Source organism: Carassius auratus, chromosome 20, assembly GCF_003368295.1.
Source record: "Carassius auratus strain Wakin chromosome 20, ASM336829v1, whole genome shotgun sequence".
Lineage (NCBI taxonomy): Eukaryota > Metazoa > Chordata > Actinopteri > Cypriniformes > Cyprinidae > Carassius > Carassius auratus.
In genome coordinates this window covers 28,241,151-28,257,770 of record NC_039262.1, presented here as the reverse complement: position 1 = coordinate 28,257,770, position 16,620 = coordinate 28,241,151, and the positions used below count along the sequence as shown (strand labels likewise).

Here is a 16,620-nt window from a genome sequence, read left to right as displayed (position 1 = left end):
CTGATATATTTCAAATTTGTATTTCTTTTCATTTTGATGTTTATAACTGACAAATAAGGAAAATCCCAAATTCAGTATCTCAGAAAATTAGAATATTGTGAAAAGGTTCAATATTGAAGACACACTCTAATCAGCTAATTAACTCAAAACACCTGCAAAGCCTTTAAATGATCTCTCAGTCTAGTTCTGTAGGATACACAATCATGGAGAAGACTGCTGACCTGACAGTTCTCCAAAACACGATCATTGACACCTTGCACAAGGAGGGCAAGACACAAAAGGTCATTGCAAAAGAGGCTGGCTGTTCACAGAGCTCTGTGTCCAAGCACATTAATAGAGAGGAGAAGGGAAGGAAAAGATGTGGTAGAAAAAAAGTGTACAAGCAATAGAGATAACTGCACCCTGGAGAGGATTGTGAAACAAAACCCATTCAAAAATGTGGGGGAGATTCACAAAGAGTGGACTCCAGCTGGAGTCAGTGCTTCAAGAACCACTACACACAGACGTATGCAAGACATGGGTTTCAGCTTCACATTCCTTGTGTCAAGACACTCTTGAACAACAGACAGCGTCAGAAGCGTCTCGCTTCAAAAAGGACTGGACTGCTGCTGAGTGGTTTTCTAAAATCCTTTCTTTGTATTGGTCTTAAATAATATTCAAATTTTCTGAGATACTGATTTTGGAATTTTCCTTAGTTGTCAGTTATAATCATCAAAATTAAAAGAAATAAACATTTTTCGAAATATATCAGTCTGTGTGTAATGAATGAATATAATATACAAGTTTCACTTTTTGAATGGAATTAGTGAAATAAATCTACTTTTTGATGATATTTTAATTATATGACCAGCAACTGTAAGTAGGGTGTCCATGCGCGACGTTCATATGGGAGACGTTCTGTCAGGATTTTAATATTCCCTAAAACAAAGCAGTTTGACCAATAACATGCAGGTATTGGACATAATCGTCGAATCGTAGGGCTGCGCGTGAGAAGGCCAGATCTATAGGAACGACCGAAGCAATGTTTGTTCGTTAGTTGGACTCGAAGCGTTGCAGTGCACCGATCAAACAAAGGCGATTCGAGAGCATGAGGCTTTAAGGAGCCGTCTGCTCTGCTCTCTAGCTCTCATGCATGTCACACAGCGATCGACCTGCACAGAGCAAACAGCCAAAACCTGGGTATTTTAGGCAATATTAAAATCCGTGTCCCATATGACCACCCTAATTAACAACCACTACTGAAATAAAAACTAAAGTGCATAGCAATTTACACATAGGGGTCATTCTAAAGAAACATCTAATATTCTAAACGTCTAACATCTAAATGCTTAAAATGCATTTATTTTTCTAACATTTAAACTTAAACCACATTATTAGATTACCTTTTGACTTTATATTTATATATACATTTTTTATAGAAATGACAGCTTAATTATTTTTCTCTTTAGCTTTTTTCTGCAATTATTTCAAGACTATTTAAAGATTTTTATTACATGCATGTAGTGAATCACATCTAAAATGTTAGATTCTCTCTCTCTCTCTCTCTCTCTCTCTCTCTCTCTCTCTCTCTATATATATATATATATATAAGTACATCTGAAAAAAATTAGAAAATCATGGAAAATTCATTAGTGTTCATTCTCTCTGTCAGGTGGACTATATTAGTAAACTCATGTAGGGAATAGTGAATGAGGAAGAAGGATGTGATTTGAAACAGTCTCTAAGTGTCCACTTTGAACGCTGTTTATTCATGATATATAATATAATTCTAACAATATATATAATTAAAAACTGCTTTAAAATCTGGGTAATATTCATCATTATCGAGAAAGTTACAGTATACACACACACACACACACACACACACACAGCTTTATTTTAAATAAATATGTCTGTGCAGCTAGGAATTGCAGGGAATTAAACAACAACATTAGTCAAAATAAAAGAATCAATTGCTTATGCTGCAAAGAGATTCCTGTGTGCAACTGTACTGAATTTCTTTTGAATCAGAAGAGTAGAATTGTCTTGGCGTTATTCTGATTCAGATTCCAGCTCAGTTTGCTGTGAATGAGCGGTTCAGAATTACATCGATACAGGAGTTAGCTGTGTTCTGTTAAATGGTGTGCAACATAATATTTTCGTCAGAGTCATATGAATCGCTGGATTAGTGCATCAGCAGATAGACTACCACAAATAATCGGATTTGGATTTATTAAAAAAAAATACATTATAAAAAAAACAACAACAACTTGACGTTTCGCACAGGAAAGAGAGTCTGCGCATTGTGCGTGCTCCTGATGTATGAGTATAAATACTCCAGTGCTGGATGTTATGTTCATCATATATGCGTCTGCATCTGAGCTCGGTTTATCAGATAAACGGCGAGGCTGCGGCGCGCGCGAGCTCCCGTGTGTTCGAGGAGAGCGGTGTGTCTCGGTGTCGATATGGATCGACGCTACGCGCTGGGAATGTGATACAACGATCAAGAGCTGAAGCTGTGTGTTTAAACCACATCCATCGATGGACGCTCGTGACTCGACGTCCCACACCAAAGGTAAGAGCCGCTGATGTAACAGCTGGGATATTATGTTCGCGAGCTGCTGATCACATTTTACACGGAGAGACAGGTTTACTGATGCTGGAGAAGCTTTACTGTATGGAGCATCTGATAGTGGTCAGAGGTGGTTTGTGCATGATCTCGGTCCCTCAGTGTCTGATCGCTGAACAGGGTCCGTCTGATCCTCTTCTGGATGCACTGATCAGACACTGGTGACTGTTCTATGGCTTTCAAACCTTCCTCTGTGTTAAAGGATGCTACGTGAAAAATTCCCTTAATGTGTAACATAAATATTACGTAATTTAGCTGGCCTCTAATTGCTTTCGTCTTCTTCATCAGGCTACTACTAGGCTAAATATTGTAAACTGTCATGCAGTGTATCAAAAGTTTAAGTGATACTGAACTCATGAAAGCTGTGTGCATAAGAGGGCAACAACCTAGCTCTTGTGAACAGGAATGCTTTTCCCCCCGAATATAATATGTACTTTTTTCCTAATATCTAGACTTGCAAGAGATATTTAGAAATTTCACTGCAGTACTCGTTTCAACCGCTAGTTGTCAATATTGCACACTGCACCTTTAAGCTTTAATTTTGATGGAAACTGCAGTATAGGTTTTTTTTTGTTTATATTTTTAGAGTAAATTTTTCACTGATGTGTGAAATGTTTGAAATGTGCTGTAAAAGAGACTTGATAAGCCATATTGCGCCATATTGAGAATTTAAGCATTCGAGCAAATTCAAGAACAAAGGTCCACTATCAAGACTTTTGCTGAGGATGGCTGAAAGATGCAGCCGAATATTGGGAAAACAAGCCTGTCCTCAATCATCCAAACATTTGTAGACATTAGAGCCACGTAATCAAATCAAAGTGTATTTATAAAGCACATTTTTTAAAACAACATTTGTTCACCAAGGTGCTGTACAAGCATAAAAAAAAATAACAGATATTAAAAATAACAAAATACATAAAACAGCTCTCAAACTGAGTCAAACGCCAGAGTATAAAAACAAGTTTTAAGATTGGATTTAAAAACAGCAAGTGTTTGGGGATGTCTAACATCTAGGGTTTTTCCAAAAAGTTGTAGTTATAGTTGTATATTTCAGATTCAAAGGGATATAAAGTTGTGCATCGTCTGCATAACAATGAAATGAGATGCCGTGTTTCCTAAAAATGAGCCCTAACAGAAGTAAATATAATGAAAATAAGATAGGTCCAAGGATGGAGCCCTGAGGGACACCACACAAGAAAGATCCAGCACAGTTTCCCTAACTCCACCACAGTGCTCCAATCGAGAAACCAGGATGTTATGGTCTACACTACAGTGTCAAATGCAGCCGTGAGATGCATGAGGACAGCATAATCACAGTAGCTAGAAACAGGTCATTGAAAACTTTCAGCATGGCAGTTTCTGTGCTGTGGAGTGATTTAAAACAAGACTGAAACACTTCCTGCAAGCCATGTTGACTTGAAAAGGATTGTAATTGAGTAAAAACAACCTTCTCTAATATTTTGGAAAAGAACATAATTTTTGCGATAGATCTAAAATGATCAAGGATCGAGGTATCCACTATTGCATGTTTAAAATTTAGAGGTACAACTCCTTGAGGGAAGACAATTTATGATTTCCTGAATTTTCGCTCCAAGGGTTTCAAAAACAGTCTGTATAAAATCTAAACTTTTAGTGAAATAACATTATTTAGTGGTGAACAAATATAAGTGAATAAGTGTAGGACTAAATCTGGTAAAATGTTACATTGCTCTATGTATTTTTGTAAGATACATTTATGAATAACAAGTAAATATGTTTATATATAAATATATACTATAAATTAAAATAGATTTCTTTTAAAATGTGTAGCACAGTAATGGAGGCAGTAACACATTACAGATAGAACAGAACAAGTTTAATAATTTTTCATTGCACAAAAGTTTTATAATATGAAATCCTCAATGCAAAGTGCTTCTGTATATTCTGTGCACAGAATAATGCACTTGAAGCAACACAAATTCACAGCACGCAGCTCCGCAGAGCAGTTGAAAGCACAAAAAAAAAGAGATATTGATGCATAGTATGTTATATCTATATGATACTTTATCGAGCCTTTTCTTTAAACAGTTTTAAACTTCAGTTACTGTGTGCTCTTGGAGAAAGTTTCATTGTCTTGACTGTCATGACTGAGCGCGACATGCAGATAGATAAACTGATAAATGAAAGATGACAGACGGCCGCAGTGTAGAGAAGAGTTTACGTGAAATTGAATTTAATGACTTAAATAATCATTAATATTGTAAATATGGATTTCATGTGTACTTTAAACTATGGAATGTCTTCAGAACACTTGGAATATAGTGCATGAGAACTTTAAGGTGTTTCTATTGTTTTTTTGTTTTTCCTTTCATGGGGCTTAACAATAACACAGAATAGTATAAGCACAACATCAGATTTGGGTTGGTCTTGTTCAACCGATACATGATCAAGCAGAAAATGGCAGTATTGGAGCCGATACTTATACTGAGTACCAGATCGGTGCATGTGTAATGTGTACATCTCTACTGTAGATACACAGGAAAAGTGCAATTGTGCATGTTCCATCTATAGCCCTTTTCACACATACAAACTTTCTGAAAATTCCAGTAAATTGCTGTAAAGACGTCATGTGTGAACAGGATCTTTTAAAAAATACAGGCAAATTTGTTCCGGCAATTTACTGGGATGAAAAGTTTTAACATTACCAGTAACTTGCTGATATGATGCTGTGTGTGAATGGACAAAAAAAAAAAAAAAAACTATTGCGATATCTTTGAACAATGTTGTGATTTTCAATTTTCATAAATGCTTTCAGGATGAATTTGAAACATATTTCCAAATTTATATAAGATAGTATACTGCGGGAGGTCAGGGCCGTGGAAAATCGTGCTATAAAGCCATTTAGAAATCGCGCATGCTCAAATCGTGATTTTTATGATGATTTCTATTAATCGCACAGACCTAGAATGGACTGGAAATGAACAGAACATAACTCTGGCTGGCACCACTCAGTAAAACTGGAAAAGAGCTCGGCAGCGGATAGACAGTCAGCGGAGCAAGCAGTCAGGAGGAAACACAACAGCATTTATGCATGTTTGAATTTGTTGTTCTGGAGCATATGCAGCAAAAATATCTAAGATAAATTGGAGGTTTATTCTTAAAACACTCTGAAAACCACTGGTTTAGTGTAATTATGTGGTTTTATTATTACAGTGTACACTTTTTTTTCTTTATTTACCCCAAAAGAATGGAAGGCCTTAACTCATGGGGGGGGGCAATCCATAACATGATCAATAATAGCTAATATTTTATGATTTAATCAAGAAAGTATAACAATAATATACAACACAATCAAAAATATTTTGTCAGTACAGTAAAATTATCTTTTTCATATAAAGCAATCGCTTCTTTAATATTTTAAAATAAACACATTTTTGAGTTTGACAATGAACAAAATGCAACTATAACGCAGAAAGATGAAGAAAGCATTCAGAATAAGTCCCTCTCGTACAGCTCTGAGTCAGGAGACGTGATCTCTGCTCACACTGTTGGAAACAGAGCCTGCAGTGACTCTCAGGTTATTCTCTCAGTCACAGGAAACAGAACAAGAGCCTCAGAGTTTGACTCGTGTTAGGGGCTGTTTACACGGAATGTGCTTTTCCATTCCAGTGCGCTACTTTCCCATTGTTTGTGAACGCAGTATGACCATTGTGTTCACATCGTGCATCTTTTGCAGCGTCTCACAAGAGTGCTGCATTTTTGAGATGTTGTGTCAGGTTAAAAGAATTGTAACTTTTTACACGCAGTTGCAAACCAGCAGACCAATCAGAAGACCCGGAGGCGGGGCAAGGGTTGTGAGCTTGTCTTTGCAGCACCGAGTTTGAATGGCAACTATTTTATTTGAGGAGGAGGCATTCTGCACAGTGCTGTTTTAAAAACTATTCCTGAGCAGAACACTGTTCTGTGCGAATGACCGGTCACTGTTGAATCTGGAGTAAGTTTCTCAAGCGTGAGGCTAATAGAGTCACCTGTGCTCAGTGCTGTCAGACACCAACTGTTGTTTAGAAGCCAGCCTCCTCTGATTGATCCACTCTTAACCCGTCCCTTACCAGTCGTTTAGTTTCAGTACTGTGTTCACAAGTATTATAATTCTCCGGAGTCAGTAACGACAGATGTTACAGATGGAGCAGTTCCAGATGTCATAGATGGAACAATAGATGTTCGTTTGAGCCACATACACAGATATGTTTATGATTAGATGATTAGAAACCTGAACTCCTGGAATCACTCCTGCATGTAAGCTAGCAGGCGTTGTTGTGATCGACCTGACCTGTGCTGAGATAGGCCATGACTTTCCTGGAGAGTTTCTCTCCAAGCCTGAATGAGCTAATCAAGGTCTTCAGGAACACGAGAAGGCTACCGGAGGTGGTAACTAAACTCTGCAGGAAAGTGGGACATCATTTGAAATCCGAACTAAGAAACTCAAAGAACAGGCATGAAAAACCGCAACAGCAATATAAGGCAGAAAAAGTAAAAAGGCAATAAAAGTAAAAACAGTGCATGTGCAGTTACTGTGACATCACAGTGTTCTGGTTATTGTGTAACTATGCAAGAGTTCAGAGATTGAGGTAATCAGTGATTCTGCATTGTAATCTCCTGGGCATGATCACTGACTGTATGCCATGCCATTCATCTGTAATGAGCTGTAACACTACTAAACAGTATGGTGGCCCAGAGAGCTCAATGTGCTGCAAATGAAAAAATAGTGGGGGTATTTGATGTTGCTAAAAAGAACAGTATTTTGTGTACTATGTGGTTTAAGGTAAAATAAAAAAACACACATTATTTTCCACATAATGCACATTATTGTTTCTCCTTTATGCCCCTCATTCTGAAACATTTGTGATTGTCTGAATGCCTCAGGTGTGTGATGGAAATGTTACGCCCCTCACCGTACTGTGATGTGTGTCCCTGCGCAGCGACACAAAACCAATCAAACCCGTTAGAAACGAGGCACTTGTTGCATCCAGTGGGGACATAATAACTGATTATAATGACTTATACTGACTTTTTACACGTTGTGTATCGCGCTGAATAAACATCAAACCATGTCTGTATTTGTGATCAGAGAAACAACAAGCACTACTCTACACTGCGTTTGAATCATCAGTGGCTAATTCTTTAAATCCTAAAAATGTACTTACACTAGAGCTGAAGATCTTTGGGCTTAATTTATATCATTTTACACGGGCTCGGTCTTGTGCTCCGGTTTACAAGGTAAAAACATGCATGTCTAGCCTATTCTCTGTGGGTTTCTCAAATTAAACTAAATATTAATTGAGTCATAAATGCAAAATGTAGAGTAGCCTATATAGACTAATGTTGGCATTATTCTTTTATTAAATATCAGCTGCTAGTGGCAAAGCAAATCCAGAGGAGCCTTTATCTTAATTTCGTTATTTCCAAATACCCATCTTAATTTTCTTAGTATTTATCTCAATTTAATTTGTATAGAAATAATCATTTTTATTGGTGCATTGGTCTATTTATAGGCTAAATGAGCCTAGGCCTAGAGTGCTGAGCTGTTACGATATTACAGAGGACTTATTTCTTTGCTCTGACTTCCATGTGGCCTATAGCCTATGTTAGTCATGAATACATTGTTAAAACATGTTTAAATGACTCATTCTTGACAAAAGGCAAAAGAGCTGTGTGCTTGCAAACATCTGAATAATGTCGGGCTGTAAATGGGCTCGGGCTTTTAAAAAGCTGTCAATCAAAATGTACTTGTCGGGCTCGGGCTGAAATCTGTCGGGCTCGGGTCCTGTCGGGTTTAACTTTTAAGGCCCGATTACAGCTCTAACTTACAGACTGTGAGTCAGAAGCAACAGACTGTCTTTGCAAAGTTTGAACTGAACTCAACTTTATAGAAAACAGCCTGTGTGTACAGAAGTACCCCAGGTTCAGAAAACAGTCCTCCATTAAATGTCCAGCACACATCTGAATATTTGTGCTGAACTGTTCTGGAACAGTGTTGAAATACAACTTAAACTCTGATTTCTAGTTGTGTCCTCTTTAAGAAAAACAAACAAAGTAGTTTCGCTTTCATAACGAAACACACACATGGTGGGCTTGAGAACGGTGCGGCCATCGGATTCGACGAAGGGCTTGCAGTAACCACATGTGATGACCCCGGGCTGGACTCCACCTCGTCCACAGTGAAAGACGATCCGTAGCGTGAAGTTGATGTATTTCCTCGACCAGCACGGATCAGCTCCAGGCATGACGGAGCAGATATTGCAGATGTCTTCTTTCTTTGCGTGAACATTTGGGTGGTGTTATGTAAATCTTCCCTCACTGTGATGTAGAGATGTGGGGTGTGTTAGAACAAGTCATTTTAGGAGGAATGGATGAGTCAACTTTGATAAAGAATATCTCTTTGGATTTGAGACTTTAGTCTCTACAACTTTACAGATCTTCTTTATGCACCAAGAGCTTGTTACACTCCAAAGAGAAAGAAACAATTAAAATTGCATCATATGATCCTTTTAATAAAACATCTTCCTCAATTTGACAACACATGCGCTGTAAACACAAAACACAAACGCACAGACCTCATCAGAAGCCCCTGCTGGGATCAGTGTGTCACCTTCTTTCAGGCTTGGAGTGCTGGGACGTGCAGGTCTGGAAATCTCCTGATTTCAGGTTCTGATCATTTCTCTGTTCTCTAAGGGAAGCGCGTTTCTTTGTCTGTGTTGTATTTGCAGCGTGTTTCTGTATTTGGTTGTGTTGTGAGAATTTGCAGCACCCGTGTTGTCAAATTGACGCGTATGTTTTCTTATTTGCGTGTGTGTTTTTTTTCAGCGTGTTGAGCTGTCTCGGCCATCGTAATACAGTGAGCAGAAATCAGGAATATATTGGACTTATTTTTGTAGTGTGTGAATATGATGTTTGTTTATTGGGAAGAAGCATACTGAATGTCTTAAGTTGACAGCAGTCCAAACAGATCTCCAGGTTTACCTCTCTAAGTAGCCCTTGGGCCTCAGAGGATCTGCTGGATATAAATAAGGGCACATATGTCACGGTGCTTCTTCTGGCTGACACAAACTAATCTCCCTCTGAGCCATTGGAGCCAGATCTCTTTCACTGCTTTCTGACAGCGCTCATCCCCATCTCTTTCCTGCAATATTATTACTTTATTTTTCCAGTCTCCCTGTTCCCCAAATCACCTTTCAGACTGCACAACCGTCTCCTCCATGTTAGACTCCAGGCTCCAGACAGGCTTTGATCTGACAGGACAAGATGTGATCGGGATTGAGTTAGTTTGACTCCAAATCCCTTGCCATATGTCATACTTCATTTGGATGCTGGTAAATCATGGATGCCATCGTGACATCAGAGGCACATTCAGCACACCGAGCAGCTTTGAAGTAATGAGAAAGACAAGCATGCCTTTGGACGGTAATAGTCCTCATGCATACACTATGCCGTGATTTTAATTTTAACAATCATTCAAGAGACCACCCAGAAATGAAAATTGTCACCATTTACCCTCATGTCAACCGAGTCTGAAGCACAATTAAAGTGATAGATGCAGATGGCTGTTACTCATCACCACTAGACAGACCGATCAGGGAACACCAACACAAGCACTTTATATTGACTGTTAATATTGCCACAGTTTTGTGCATTGTGAAAATACCATGAACTTAATATACCGAGAAATTCAAGTAAGGTTATTATTAAGTAAAACAGAAGTGATAGAATTCAAATTGTTTTATTGATTAATTTTTATTATCTATTACTGATTGAAATGACTGAACTCGTATGGCTCCCCAGTCCAACCACTAATAACTAATAACGGTTCTGGTTTGGTCTTCAGGTCTGATCTTTCATGTTTTGCAAATCAGATCAAATTATATATATATATAATTTTTTTGTTTGTTTGTTTATTTATTTTTTGACAATGTCATCCACAAAGAAAACTGTTTTGAGTTATTACATACAAACCTATAATATATTAGATTTATTATTTACTATTCGCTCTGAGTTTGTTCAGTGATGATATTTGTGTTTGTTGAAGCCACAAGTCAGTGTGACTTTAACTGCTGTACACTCCAGTGTTTCCCAATCCTGCTGTAGGTGTGTGGGTGGAGAAAACATCTTACCATGTATCAAACTGCATGAATTGCAAAGTTTGGTTATGAAAACACCTGAATTAGTTAAACATGAGATTTCATTAGTTTCGGCTATGTCAAATGAGCAATCTTTGGGCTCGTAAATTTATTATTTGTTCCCGGGCAAAGTGTTTTGACTGAGGGCAAGGTTATTGTTAGGGTTGCTGGGAGAAAAAGGGACCCAAGAGCAGATTCGCAGTTTGGCAAAATTTATTGAACAAAAACAGGCAATAGTCCAAAACAAAGACAGTAGTCCAAAACAAAGGCAATAATCCAAAACAAACGCTGACAATCAGCAACCAGGGAAGGAATTCAAAACTGGACTGTGTACGGGAACTGGGTACACCAAAAAGACAAAAAACAAGATTAAATGAACAAACAGGGCATGACAACTAGGCACAACTTGAGCACAATAGTTTTAAGGACAGTAGTGAAACGGATGGTAGCCAAGACACACTGACAGAGAAGCACAGAAAGAGAGAAGCATAAGTATAGAAGAAAATCAATGTGAAATTGAGAGACAGGTGTGTGTGTGTGAGCTGGAACACTAATGAGGTGCAGCTGTGAAGACAGAGTGAGTGGAATTAACCACTTAAGACATAACACAACAGAAGTCCTGATGATCAAACCAGTGTCCTGACAGGACCCCCCGCCCCAGGAATGCCACCAGGCTTTCCAGGGTGAGGGGCAGATCGTAGGTAATCCTCAATAAGAGAGCGGTCCAGAATGTCCCGAGTCGGGACCCAACATCTCTCCTCTGGACCGTACCCCTCCCAATCAACCAGGTACTGGTATCCCCTGCCCCGCCGCCTGGAATCAAGAATCCTCCTAACGGTAAAAGCGGGAGCACCCTCAACTATCAGGGGAGGAGGGGGTAGGGGTTTAGGGGAAGATGATGAAGAGAGGGAACGAATAAAAGGCTTGACACAAGACACGTGAAACACTGGATGCACTCGACGAAGAGGATGCGGATGCGGAAGCCGAAGCCGAACCGCCACCGGACTGAGCACCTTAACAATGGGGTATGGCCCAATGAACCGCGGTGCCAACTTCTTGGAGGGCACCTTAAGAGGCAGGTTCTTGGTGGAGAGCCATACCTTTTGCCCACAGATGTATCTGGGTGCCTCAGCCCGATGACGATCCGCCAATCTCTTGGTGCGTTCCCTAGTTCTCAGAAGCGCTTCCCTGGCCCTCCTCCAGGTTCGCCGGCATCGACTGATAAATGCCTGAACTGAGGGAACCGCAGCTTCGGAACTCTGTGAAGGAAACAGAGGGGGTTGATATCCGAGACAGCAAAAGAAAGGAGATAATCCAGTAAACGACACCGGCAATGTATTGTGCGCATACTCAACCCACGTAAGCTGCTGGCACCAGGACGAGGGATTATGTGAAGCCAGACAACGAAGGGTCCTCCCAAGGTCCTGGTTCGCACGCTCGGTCTGGCCATTGGTCTGTGGGTGGAATCCTGACGACAGGCTAGTGGTAGCACCAATCTGTCGACAGAACTCCCTCCAGAAGTGGGAGACGAACTGGGGTCCCCGGTCAGAAACCACGTCCTCCGGAAGACCATGGATCCGAAAGACATGGTCCACGACCGCCCGAGCAGTCTCCCTGGCAGAAGGAAGTTTAGGGAGAGGGATAAAGTGAACCGCCTTAGAAAAGCGGTCCACTACAGTGAGAACAACCGTATTGCCACTGGACTCTGGTAAACCACACACAAAGTCCAGCGCAATATGAGACCAGGGGCGAGATGGGACAGGAAGAGGTTGGAGCAAACCAACGGGTACAGAACTAGAGGACTTGTTTTGAGCACAGACCGAGCAGGCGACCACAAAATCACGAACCCCCCCCCCCCATGCCTGGCCACCAAAAACGCTGACGAATGGCAGCCAACGTTCTCCTCACTCCTGGGTGACAGACCAGTTTGGAGGCGTGACCCCACTCCAGAACCTCTGGCCGAACCAACTCCGGAACAAACAGCCGACCCACCGGGCCCCCCTCTGGCACCTCTGCCTCCGACTGAGCCAGCCTGACATGCTCCTCGATGCCCCAGGTGACGGACCCCACCACACAACCAGGTGAAATAATGGTGTCTGGTGGAGTTGCATCCTCCGGGGCAGTGAATTGACGGGAGAGCGCATCAGGCTTAATGTTTTTGGAGCCTGGTCGGTAAGACAGGGTAAAATTAAAGCGACCAAAGAAGAGTGCCCAGCGAGCCTGCCTGGAATTTAGTCGTTTGGCAGTTTGGATATATTCCAAGTTCCGGTGGTCGGTCCAGACCAGAAACGGCTCCGCCGAGCCCTCCAACCAGTGGCGCCACTCCCCCAAAGCCAGCCGTACAGCCAGCAACTCCCGGTTGCCGATGTCGTAGTTCCGTTCTGTGGGGGACAATCGGTGTGAAAAATAAGCGCAAGGATGTACTTTATTGTCAAGAGGGGATCGTTGAGATAAAACCGCTCCAACACCTACCTCTGACGCATCAACCTCCACAATAAACTGCTGCGAAGGGTCCGGAGTTATTAAAATAGGTGCGGATGAAAACCGCCTCTTAAGTTCATCAAAGGCTGCCTGAGCAGCTAAGGACCAGCAAAACGGTTTCTTTGTGGAGGTTAATGCTGTCAGAGGAGCCGCCACCTGGCCGAAATTACGGATAAACCGCCTGTAGAAATTAGCAAATCCAATAAAACTTTGCAGAGATTTACGGTTGCCAGGGGTGGGCCAGTCAGAGACGGCCTTTACCTTCGTAGGGTCCATGCAGATCCCCTCCACCGAGATGATGTGGCCCAAGAACGGAACTGACTGGTTGTGGAAGGAACACTTCTCCACCTTAGCAAACAGTTGGTTCTCTAGCAACCGCTGCAACACTCGTCTGACGTGCTGAATGTGTACCTGGAGTGAACGAGAAAAAATTAGGATGTCATCCAGATACACAAAGACAAATTTGTTGATCATGTCTCTCAGCACGTCATTGACGAGCGTCTGGAAGATGGCTGGGGCATTAGTCAAACCGAAGGGAAGGACCCTGTACTCAAAATGCCCTGTGGGTGTATTAAAAGCCGTCTTCCATTCATCCCCCTCCCTGATCCGAACCAGATGATAGGCATTGCGAAGGTCCAACTTCGTGAAGTACCTTGCCCCCTGCAGGATCTCAAAGGCTGATGACATCAAAGGTAGGGGATACCTATTCTTAATGGTGATGTCATTCAGCCCCCGATAATCAATGCAAGGACGCAAGGAACCATCCTTGTTCTTCACGAAGAAGAACCCCGCCCCCGCCGGAGAAGAGGAGGGACGAATAACACCGGCCGCCAGAGACTCAGACAGATACCTCTCCATGGCCGCCCTTTCAGGACCGGACAAGGAGAACAATCGCCCCCTAGGAGGAGAAGTGCCAGGGAGAAGATTGATGGCACAATCATAGGGACGGTGTGGAGGGAGAGATGCGGCCCGGGAATGACTGAAAACCGCCCGCAAATCATGGTAGACCTCAGGAACACTGGAGAGATCAATCGGCTCCTCCTGCAACACAGGAAAAGAAGAGACAGAAGACAAGGCAGACACAAGACAATGGGCATGACAATAGGGACTCCATGATAGGATGGTGCTTTCAGACCAATTAATGTGTGGATTGTGAGTGGTTAACCAGGAATGACCTAAGACCACCGGAGTGAGGGGTGAGCGAGTGACAAAGAATACTATTTCCTCTCTATGATTACCAGATGTGATTAATTCTAATGGAACTGGGTACACCAAAAAGACAAAAAACAAGATTAAATGAACAAACAGGGCATGACAACTAGGCACAACTTGAGCACAATAGTTTTAAGGACAGTAGTGAAACGGATGGTAGCCAAGACACACTGACAGAGAAGCACAGAAAGAGAGAAGCATAAGTATAGAAGAAAATCAATGTGAAATTGAGAGACAGGTGTGTGTGTGTGAGCTGGAACACTAATGAGGTGCAGCTGTGAAGACAGAGTGAGTGGAATTAACCACTTAAGACATAACACAACAGAAGTCCTGATGATCAAACCAGTGTCCTGACAGTTATGTTTAATAACTTAAAGGGATAGTTCATCCAAAAATTAAAACATGATGTTTATCTGCTCACCCCAAGGCATCCAAGATGTAGGAGCCGTTGTTTCTTCAATAGAACACAAATTATAGTGTTTAGCTTCAGTCATTGCAGTCTCTCACTTGTACAACGGATGGCAATGGTAACAGAATCTATGAGGGTAAAAAAAAACATGCACTAACAAATATCCCTCACATTTACAGCTCATCTAGACAGCTTTTGATGTATTTTTGCTGTGAGAGCTATCGCTCAAATGTTCAGAATGGCATACCCATTGAAACCAATGGAGCTACGATCAAACTTAAGATGCTTTTGGCGAACGCAGCCCTGGTCGCTGACAGTTTGTTTTAAATTGAGAGAAAGCAAGAGTTATTTTTATGCCAGGCAACCTGTAACCCGTGTTTTTCCAACCTTATACCCGTGAAAGTGCACTGAAACAGCAGTCAAACCCGTGACTTCCAACCCGTGAACCCGTACTAGATCGATGTACTCCCAGTTCTGAGTTCTGACGTCAGTGGCAGCCCCTACAGATGATATTGCCTACAGACGCACAACACACAAATATACAATATAATGTTGCAATAAAATTAATAATCTAGCTACAATTCCTTGCGCTCAGGAAGTTTGGCCTGACTGGAACGCTACAGAATCATGAGTCGTGGTTTGCAGTCGTGAATTACGGCTCAGGAACCTGCCTGGAACACAGCATGAGTTACACAAGTCTCTCGTGAATGACCCGGGGCCACATGTCATGCCAAACAGCTTCAGACAATTAGAGTCCTGTCACAGTTCATTTGCTCATCAGTTCTTTTCTGACATTTTCAGCTGTCTAATTCATTTCCTCTTTCATCCGCTGTTGTTGTTTTCTCTCATCAGCATCGATGTCACATGGGGCCATCACTTCTACTCAAGTGGCCCTTTTTTATTTAGAAAACAAGATTTCCAATCAAGTGATGAAAAAATAACAGTTGTCTCATGGAGAGAGACTGCATTGCCAAAGAGCCATGTTTTTTTTCATAACAAGATAATCATGATAACAATGAAATAGTTTTAGAAACACCCTAGCAACCACCCAGAGCACCCTAGAAACACCCTAGCAACCGCCCAGAGCCCCCCAGAAACACCCTAGCAACTGCCCGGAGCACCCTAGAAACACCCTAGCAACCGCTCAGAGCACCCTAGAAATGACAAAATTCATCATTGATAGCTCTGTAACCAACAATGCTGTGTATAAACTACTATAAAATCTGAATGAACTATGATACATGTAATCAATGCACTTCATGAGATTATGTTTTCCATTCTGAAGATGTTCACAGAAATAATGACTAAATAGACAAGTGCACACACACACACACACACCACACACACACACACACACACACAATATTAAGGGTTAAAAAGTGAGTAACAGATTGTATTTTCTTTTGTGAAACTGTACAAATGAACAGGACCTTTACCTTCACTTTAGCAAGAAACATTTACAAGCACTACTGAAATTGATCTTAATATATTGATTTCCTTGTGTACATCTGCCAAGAACCAGCGAGGGGACGCTTTCTGATCAGAGAGGCGTGAATCATGCAGCATTGTGCTGGAAATATTATGACTTTATTAACTTACAGTGCATTTGAGACGGATTGGTGAAGGATCTTCAGTCTCATGTTCTCTCAGACCAGAAGTGTGCTCAGCGGTTGACAGATTTGATTAAGCTGCTTTACAGAGCAACAATCACATTGTTTGAGCTATTTATGAACTGGACACTTCAGAGAGCATAACTG

The 16,620-nt window shown here is 41.3% G+C and overlaps 1 protein-coding gene across 2 annotated transcripts in view; it reads left to right on the top strand.

Moving 5' to 3' along the window:
• Positions 1–2,075: 2,075 nt before the first annotated feature.
• The window catches only part of LOC113037716 (leucine-rich repeat and fibronectin type-III domain-containing protein 2-like), an 83,846-nt gene continuing 69,301 nt past the window's right edge, over positions 2,076–16,620 (top strand). For both annotated transcript variants that reach the window (XM_026195062.1, XM_026195060.1), the window contains exon 1: positions 2,076–2,554. The gene's annotated coding sequence lies outside the window, so the exon portion shown is untranslated. The remainder of the gene's footprint in view (positions 2,555–16,620) is intronic.